Genomic DNA, 8459 nt, shown 5'->3' on the forward strand with positions numbered 1-8459 from the left:
CCGTGTCTGTTTGTCCTCCCCGGGGGTGCGGGCGGGGAGGGGGGGTGGAATTGCCCTGGGTGGGGGCGGGCACCCCCGGGGCCCCGGTCCCCTCCACCGCCGCGCCGGCCCTGTCCCGTCAGCACCGGGCGGCCCAGCCCCGCCGGCCGCCGGGAGCGCGCATGCCCCATGCGGGGCGCGACGCGGGGCCCGGCCGCTCCCGCAGCCCCCGCCGCTCCCGGGGCAGCCGCCGCGCCCCCGCCGCCCCGACCCGCCCGGGATGCGGATGGGGAGAGGCGCCCGCCCGGAGCCTCGCACCTTCCGCTGCCCCCCCGATCCCCATCCCCGTCCCCATCCCATCCGGTGCTACCGCCTTCCCGGGGCGCTGCCGGCGCGGGGGAGGTGGGGGGGCGGCGGTGCCCCGCGCCCGCCGCCGTGCACCTGCCCCCGCGGGGGGGCCGCGCCGCCGCCCGGTGCGGGCCCCGCCGCCCCCCCGCCCTGTCCGATCACGTTCGCCCGGCATTTCCCATCCGCCCCACGGCCGGGGACAGGGCTGCAGTCAAGGGCAGCGGGCGGCGGGGAGGGGGCGCCGGCACCCCCCGCCCCCCCGCCGCGCCGCCGCGCCCTGCCCGCCCCGCTGCCGCTGCCGCGCCGTGCCGAGCGGAGCGGAGCGGAGCGGGGCGAGTCTTGCCGAGCCGAGCGGAGCGGGGCGAGCCCGGCGGCCGCGCTGAGCCCGGCCCCGGCGTCCCGCGGCGCTGCCCGCCCGGCGCGGCCGCCGCAGCCGGTGCCCCGGGGGGTGCGGGCAGCGGCAGACCCGGATTAGGGCAGCCCCCCCGCCCGCCCGCGGGCCGCTGTCCCGGGAACTCCCCCGCCGGAGCCTCATTGTTCGGCGCCCGGCCGGGCCGGGGAGCGGGGCACCGGCCGCCGCCTCCCTCCCTCCTCCCGCCGCCGCCCGGGGCTGCCCCGCCGCCCCATTGTTCCCGTCCCGAGCGTGTCCCGCTCCCCGGCGCGGGGGGAAACGCGCAACTTTGGCGGCCCCGGCCCCGCGCAGGATGCGCCCGGTGGGGCTGCCCCGGTCCCGGCCCCGCGCCCCCCGCCGTCCCCCCGCGCCCCTCTCCGTCCCGCCGGGACCGCGGGCACCGGCGGGCTCTGGCAGGGATTTTTTTCCCCCTGTCCCTCCCCGCCTCTCCCGCTGCTGCTGCTGCCGCTGCTGCTGCTCTGAAGGGTGCAGTGTTTTCTGTGCACACAGACTCCAGCATTGATGTGGCTGGAGGATGCTTCCATTGAGGGCAGCCCATCTGTGGCAAATGCTTCTAAACGCACTATTTACCTCCCATCTGGTCCGCCTGATTATTGGGGGGAGGGGGAAGGGTCATTATTTCTCCCTCTCCCTTCGTGGTGCTCAGAGGCTCCTTTCTTTCTCCCCTCTCAGCCCCCCTCCCCCATGCAATGCCCCAAAAAAATTCTTTGCGATTTTTTTTTTTTTTTTAAGACCTCTTAGCAGCCCTCCTCTATCACTCCCCCTGTGCCAGGAGCCCCTGAGGAGGGCAGATCAGGAGCTGTACCCCCTTCCAAAGATCCAGCCCTCCCTCCCGGGTCCTCTCCATGCAGTCAGCGACTCTATCCCATATCTTCCAAATGCTGCAGAGTCATGGTACCCCAGAGAGGCCGAGTCAGACTCCCTCGACCCGCTGCTCGCTAGACGCTCCCTCCCCTTTGTCCGAGAGGGAGTCCCGAGGGTCAGCGGCTCAACCAGGCCGGCACAAGCCCGCATATTCCCAAAGGGCCTCTGTACAGATGAAGTTTCAGCGAGGAGCATGCCTAGGCCCCCGCATCTTCCCTGGCAGAGTCCCTGCAGGCTACAGACAGGCGTTACACCCAGACTCCCCTAAACCAGCAAACACAAGCAGATATACCCTAGGGGACAACCGAATTTTCCAAGGGGCAATACAGATTATTTCCCAGTGCTTAGATGCCTGCCAGATGTTAGGACTGGGAGCACTTTGCAGAGCCACTGCAAAGGGAGACCAGTCATCACAGTCCCCGAAACCTTCCGGAGTGGGGTCTGTAGAAGTTGCCTCCTGCTCATTTGGTCCTGGCCCCTCTTGGCCAGGAATCCCACGGACCATTTCAGATGGGTGCAGTTGAGAGTTTGGTTTTGCCTGAAGTGGCTCTCAAATTTAGAGGTAACTTGTCAGGGATTTTCTTCAGCTCCTTGTAATTCAGTGCTCTCTGCATCCTTGGTGGTTTGGGCTGGGTTTGGGGTGTATTTCCTTGCTCTCAGGCACGCAGTCAAATAATTGAAGGTGATATGCGGCTTTAGCTGGACAATAACGCCTGGATTCTGGTTTAATGTCTGTTCAGCTGCTTTTCCCAAATACTTCTGGAGCAGTGTTTTGGTTGCTTTGCCCTGGCTGTGCTCCTCAGCAATCTGATCTCACTTGTCCTGTCCGCTCGCCCTTCCCCAGGCACATCTGCTGGGTGAGCACCGTTCTGGGGATGTCCCCTGCTGCAGGGACAGGCAGAGCCCCCACCCCGAGTGCAGTGAGGGGGTGGCAGGGGGTGCATCTCGCTCTGCTCTCACTGCAGGACACCACAGGAAATCCAAGGGACCAGGAGGGAAAGCTGGAAAAGAGGTGGTAAAGAGCACGTAGAGGGCAGCAGTGGGGATAAGATTTCCTTTCCCTGACAGGGCTGGGGCCACTCCTCCTCTGGAAAATAATAATAATGATAATTCAAAACCCTCAAAATAATCACACACCCCCCCACCCCCAGCAAGCCAGTAGAACTGTTCCTTTTGGCTTATGCACCCTGTGCTGGTTTGTGTATTTTCTGCGCATCCGTAGTGAAAAATTAATTAACATGTGGTTATTATTTTCTCTCCTGAGTAACTTTCCCTTGCCCTCCTCCAGGCCTCTCATCAGAACGGGCCTAATCAGATTTGGGTGGCTTGAGAGCAGGGACTGTGCACTGAGAAGGGGGCATCTGCCTTAGGTGGTGGTCAGAGCAGATGGTGGTCTTCTCAAAGAATGCACTGGGAATAGGAACAGCAGTGCGGACGGATGTCTGGCACAGAGACTGTTCACATTTCTTTTTCCCAGATGAACGTCCCAAAGATGCTGGACGTTTAACACACACAATTAAAAAAGCCCTACGCAGATAAACACAGGCAGTGTAGCGGTGTAGGACATTGTTGCCTGACAGCCCTATTCACACATGGGCTGGACTCTGCATCCTTTAGGTCAGGGTGTTGGAAAAAAATACATTTAGGCTGTACTGAAGAGGAGGAGGAGGGTATCTTTGTGTGCTGCTGCAGCACAGACAATGGATACAGCCCAAAGTGCTCCTTTCCTATGGCTGACACACTCTAAGGTGTGAACCCCATCATTATCCATGGGCTGGACCGAATCCTGGCACTGGATGGGCAGCACTCATTCTTCTCCCCATCTTTGCTAAGAACTGTGGGAGAATTTGTCCATGACAAGGTCCTAAGATGCAGTTCATTATAATCTCATGTCCCTCTTGTCCTAAGCATTTAGCATCATTTAGACAGTCTTTCTCAGAGGAAAGTGGAGTGAGATGGAGCCACGGTGCAGGGAAATGGACAGCGCTGGGTGACACCCGGCGGAGCAGATGGCTGTGGCCGGAGCAGCGGGTGTGCAGGGGAGGGTTCTCCTCAGACTTCAGCTGGGGCCTTAGCTGCTCTCTAAATCGATGCTGTACTTGGCCGTGTGTGGTGGGAGCTTGTCACAACTCCGGCGTGGCGGCCAGGCCAGATCAGTGCTGGCAGGCCGTGGTGCAGGCTGGGGGGCTGCGGGATGAGCAGGGGAAGCGTGGCGTCAGCCCGGCCCTTCGGGGGCTGTGCGGAGCCGTGGGGACCAGGCAGGCTCTGCAGCACTGCCCACGTTAGATTCTGCTTTGCTGCTCTCTCCCCGTCCCCCGCAGCGCTGACATGAGGCTCTGGGGCTCCGTAGGCATCGCTAACAGGATGAGGGCATTGCTCGAGTGGGTTGCTGCTCTTGTACAGGTACAGCTCACCTGTGCTGCCTCCCCTGGAGCCAGATGTTCAGAATTATTTCAGGATCCTGCCTGGTGAAACTCACCCGAGGAATGATGCTGGGGTGGGGTGAGCACTGGAAATATAATTGGCAAGTCCAAAATGCAAAATGGATGGAGGCTTTCGTGGACAGCAGGAAAGCTATCCCACGGGACAGCAGATAAATCTCACAGCACAGCCTATCCTTAAATTCATTTTAGCTCCAGAGACAGGGAGTGTTGTGCTGTGAAAGCTGCGGTGCCAGGCCGTGGGACAGCACAGCACAGTGGCAGAATGCCGGAGCTGAGGAGCCAGGCATGTCAGAAAGATGCTGCTCCAACAGCTAATAGAGGCTACATTTTTCCTGATACAAGTACCCTTCAATGCCCATATTCAGTGCCCCAAAAAGCTGCACATCTATAACCTCTAAGAACATCAGTCAACAGAAGGTTTTCACGGCGTGAATAACCACTCAGACTTTCTGGGGACTTCAAGTGATAAAAAAAATAAATCAAGACCATTCAGAAGAGCCTTAGACAAGGCAGATGGGCCTGAGGGTATTATCTGAGAAATTGTCTATTACTCCCATTGCACCAGCCTTACTTAGAGCATGCAGAGCTTTCACCTGTGGAGAGATCCCACCCTGAGCACACAGGGCAGCACCAGCTTTTCCAAGGAGTGGAACTGATGGCAGGTTTACATTTAAATGTGCCCTTAGGAGACTGGAACAATTCTGGCCTGGGTATATGGTCCCATTCAACTCCATCTAAAGAAACTCTCCCACATTAGCATCCCCTCCAGATTCAGCTCCAAATTTGCACGGAATCAGTCACAGATTTCACATCTGAAGCTGCTCGTGGTAAGAGTCAGAGAGAGCAGTGACACCCAATCCCCTGGGCCCAAGAGCCAGCTTAGCCTTGCCAGGCAGTAGCTAAAGCCTTAGCAAGGTGAATTTAAAGAGCTCTTATGATCTGCAGTTACACAGACTGGCAGAATGAAGTTCCTCACTGGTGGGGGCAGATCTGGCAGCAAAGCCCACTCCCTGCTCACTCCTGCCCTTTCAGGACAGCCTGCTGCAGCCACTTCTAATGCTAAGGGGAAAACCAGCATCTCATTCAGTCCTTGCTTTATTTCTGCCAAGCCTACAAGCCTGATTAGAGGCAGTCCCATTGTGGTTGTTAGTACCAAGTCCCAGTGATCCCACCATCCCAGCCACTCTCATCCTTGGGTGCTAGCTTCAGTCACCAGCATTTGTAAGACCTGGAGCTCCACCAGCAAAGGTTCCAGTTCCCAATGCATGTCTGACCAAACAGTTTGTGAAAAAAATAAGTCTCTGCCATTTACACTGCACATCCTACATGATTCCAGAAACAGGCATGGCATTGCTGATCTGAGAGGAGAAGTGTTTTTCGCATAACATTTTATGTGAAAGTTATCTCTTTCACCTACAATTGTTTTCATATTTGTAATTCTCAAAGGGTGTCACTCTGAAGTAGGTCCAAAAGCGAACAACCAAAGCACAGCTCTGCCAGGCCTTGGTCAATGAGGCTGAAATGGAAAGAAGCCCAGGTCCAACAAGGGGCTGTTGTTCCCACACTCCAGGTTATGTCCCACCTTTGCACAGGAAGAGGGTCCAAGCACTCAGGACCTTGTTAATGAGGAGTAGAGAGGACTGGTGTAAGGACAGTACATGGCTGTTCTCAGCTCTCCTCGTGGGCCATTGCTCTGACCACAGCAGAAAGGGGAATTCAGTCAGTGACTAAAGTCTGCAGCAGAGCCCAGAAAGGCAGCCACAGTCCTTTCAGTGGGAACTTTCTCAGGACCATTCTCAGCAATAATCTCCTTCTGATACAACTTGTTCAGTTTTAGTTTTATCATTATGTTAGGCTTGATATGAGCAGTCTGTGAACTTACACTGTGGACAAGCAAATGGCAGGGAAAGCCCAGGAGTGTGGAGGAGCACTGGTAGAGTGTCCATCCACCCAGCCTGGCCAGCATGGATGCTCTGGCATTGCCATGACAGAGGGATGCATATTAATATATCTTTCTTTAGTGCAAATCATTAATTATCTTTCTCTGATCTTGTATCAGCTGTGCCCACCTCTAAAGAATCACATTGAGAATGGGCCAGAGCCACCCCTGAGCTTCAGTGTCTGGTTTAATTAGCTGATTGTAGCAAGGGCAGGTACCTGTTGGCCAAAATCCTTGTCTTTGTTGGAAAGCTACTGGCTTCCACTTTTATGGCTGGTGCCAAAGAATAGCAATTTATTTGAGGAGAAATAACTGCAGACAGTCTGTGCTGTGTGTGAGAGCAGAGAGCAGAGCAGAGGTTTGGGTAACAGTGTCCATGTCTCAGGTTAAGGCAGCAGCCTCTGGAAGAGGAGTGGAGGCTGGTTGTGTCTTCCTGGCACGGTGCAGGGTCCTTCACGGAGCGACAGCCAGGAAGACAATGCTGTGTGAGTGGATTCTCTCTGTCCTTGCTCTTCTTTGGCTTGGCAGCCCCAGAGAATGTATTCCCCTTCCAACAGACGGGCGAAGGCTCTGATGGATTTGCTCCTCACCAAGAGGGAGGGAGTGCTCTGGAAAAGATGGGGTCACTCAGTCTCTGTGGCTCAAGTTCAGGCTTTCCAGTTGGTAGTGGTTTGCTTTTATGGGAGTCTTTGGGCTGAGAATCCAAACTCACCAGGAACCCCCCCAAAAAAAATGGAGACTAAAGTTTGGGACTCCTCTCCTGGCTTGCGTTTGAAGGAGGGATCTCAAAGCAAATACCGAGTCATCACACTGGTGACATCCTAAACCTTCTGGGTGCCGGTGCTGCTGGTACCACCCACGCTGGTTCCCAGGTGCTGCAGGGTGTTCCAGTTTGCAGTCTCACAGCACTGGGACAAGCAGCCAGTCCAGGGAAGCTGATCCTTTGGGGTTGCTTGTGGATTTGTCATTTCCATCCTCACTTTGAATGCTGGTTGTGTGGCTCCCGGGGCTGGGACGAGGCCTGCCTGTTCCCGCTCACCTGCGCCTGGCGTTTGGATCCGGCAGAAAGCCCTTGAGCTGGTGACAAAGGTCTGGATGTGGGCTGGAAAGTACAGTCCTGTCTCTTAGCAACTGGTTCCTACCTCTGAGCTCTCGGAGCCGTGTGTGGGACAGAGAGCATCAGTCACGCTCCCGCTGCCGCAGCAGCGACGCGCCGAGGAGGGGATGGGGGATCAGGCCAGCTCCAGCCACCGCCGAGGCGCTTAAAGAAGCTCAGGCGTTTCTAGCACAAGCAGTCATCTGTGAGCCCAATCAAAGCTCCGGTTTAATTGCTTTCCTCGTGCCCTTCTCTGCCCGGCCAGCGGCGCCAATTGGCTGCGGCAGCGGTGCCTGCCGGCACCCAGAGCCCGCTCCCCACCCTGGGGTGGGCACGGCAGAGCAGGAGGGAGAGGGAGAACACAGCCCGTGTATTTCTAGAAAAATTCGGTGTCCTCGGGTCCTCCCCTGAACTCCTCCACAGGGCACCTGGGAATCCCCGTCCTCTCTACTCTCGCAGACATTTGCATGGCTGTTTTCCCTCTCAGTGCCCGTTCTGCTGTTTCACCCTCGTGTTTCCTCTCCCGGCCCAAAGCAGCTCCTCTCTGCTGTGCGTTTCTCAGGGGCTCCCTTGCCAAGCACTGTTTCATAAACATTTTCACGAATCCTCTGCTTTGTCCTCCTAATTAACCATCCAATTGGCCCCCAATGGAGCCTTCACCTCTCCTGTGAAGATCCTGCTTGCACAGATTATAACCTGTCAGCTGCCAATTTATTCCTCACACAGAGGGCAGGTTGTATTAATTGTCTGCCTTTCCTGCCCCGCTTGCTTTGCCCCTCCTTTCTTCTGCTTCCAAAAGCATCCCTGTTTGGAGACACAGACTCACAAAGGAGCAGGGAGAGCCAGATGTGAGGCCACTCCATATGCCCCATGTGTCCAGCCTGCAGTGCTGTGGCACAGAGACTAGATGTGATGGGATGAAGTGTCACACCTGGGAGAGGGATCTCTGTGGATGGATTACCCCAACACAGTTTTTAAGACCAGGTTTGACTTCTGCTCCCCCCACATGTAGTCTCAGTTAAGAGCTCAAAAAAATTCCACTTGGTCATCCCAGGTTAGTGGGGAATCATTCTGGCCTTATCTTACAAGTCTGAGTTTGGCTTTTGGAAGGGTTGGGGTTCACCTGGAGTGGTTATGATGGACAAAAATCAGAATACAGAGGGGGTTTACCTAAATGCAAGGGGAGAACAGAGTTCCATCTGTGTCTGTCCCCTGTGGCCCTTGCCCTGACTGCCCGTATAGGACCCTCCAGCCTTGCAGAGCCAGAGCCCAGGATAAATACAAGTGAGCCCAGGATAAATACAAGTGCCTGCTCTCACTGAGGGTGATGGACATCTGTTTTCCTGGGTTCCCATGTTGGGAAAAGGCATGATGGTG

General features: G+C 56.5%; 1 protein-coding gene across 1 annotated transcript in view; it reads left to right on the top strand.

The window, feature by feature from the left end:
• Positions 1-8459, top strand: part of NOL4L (nucleolar protein 4 like) — a 63924-nt gene that overhangs the window by 629 nt on the left and 54836 nt on the right. The gene's annotated exons all lie outside the window — the stretch shown is intronic.

This window comes from Taeniopygia guttata, chromosome 20 (assembly GCF_048771995.1).
Source record: "Taeniopygia guttata chromosome 20, bTaeGut7.mat, whole genome shotgun sequence".
Lineage (NCBI taxonomy): Eukaryota > Metazoa > Chordata > Aves > Passeriformes > Estrildidae > Taeniopygia > Taeniopygia guttata.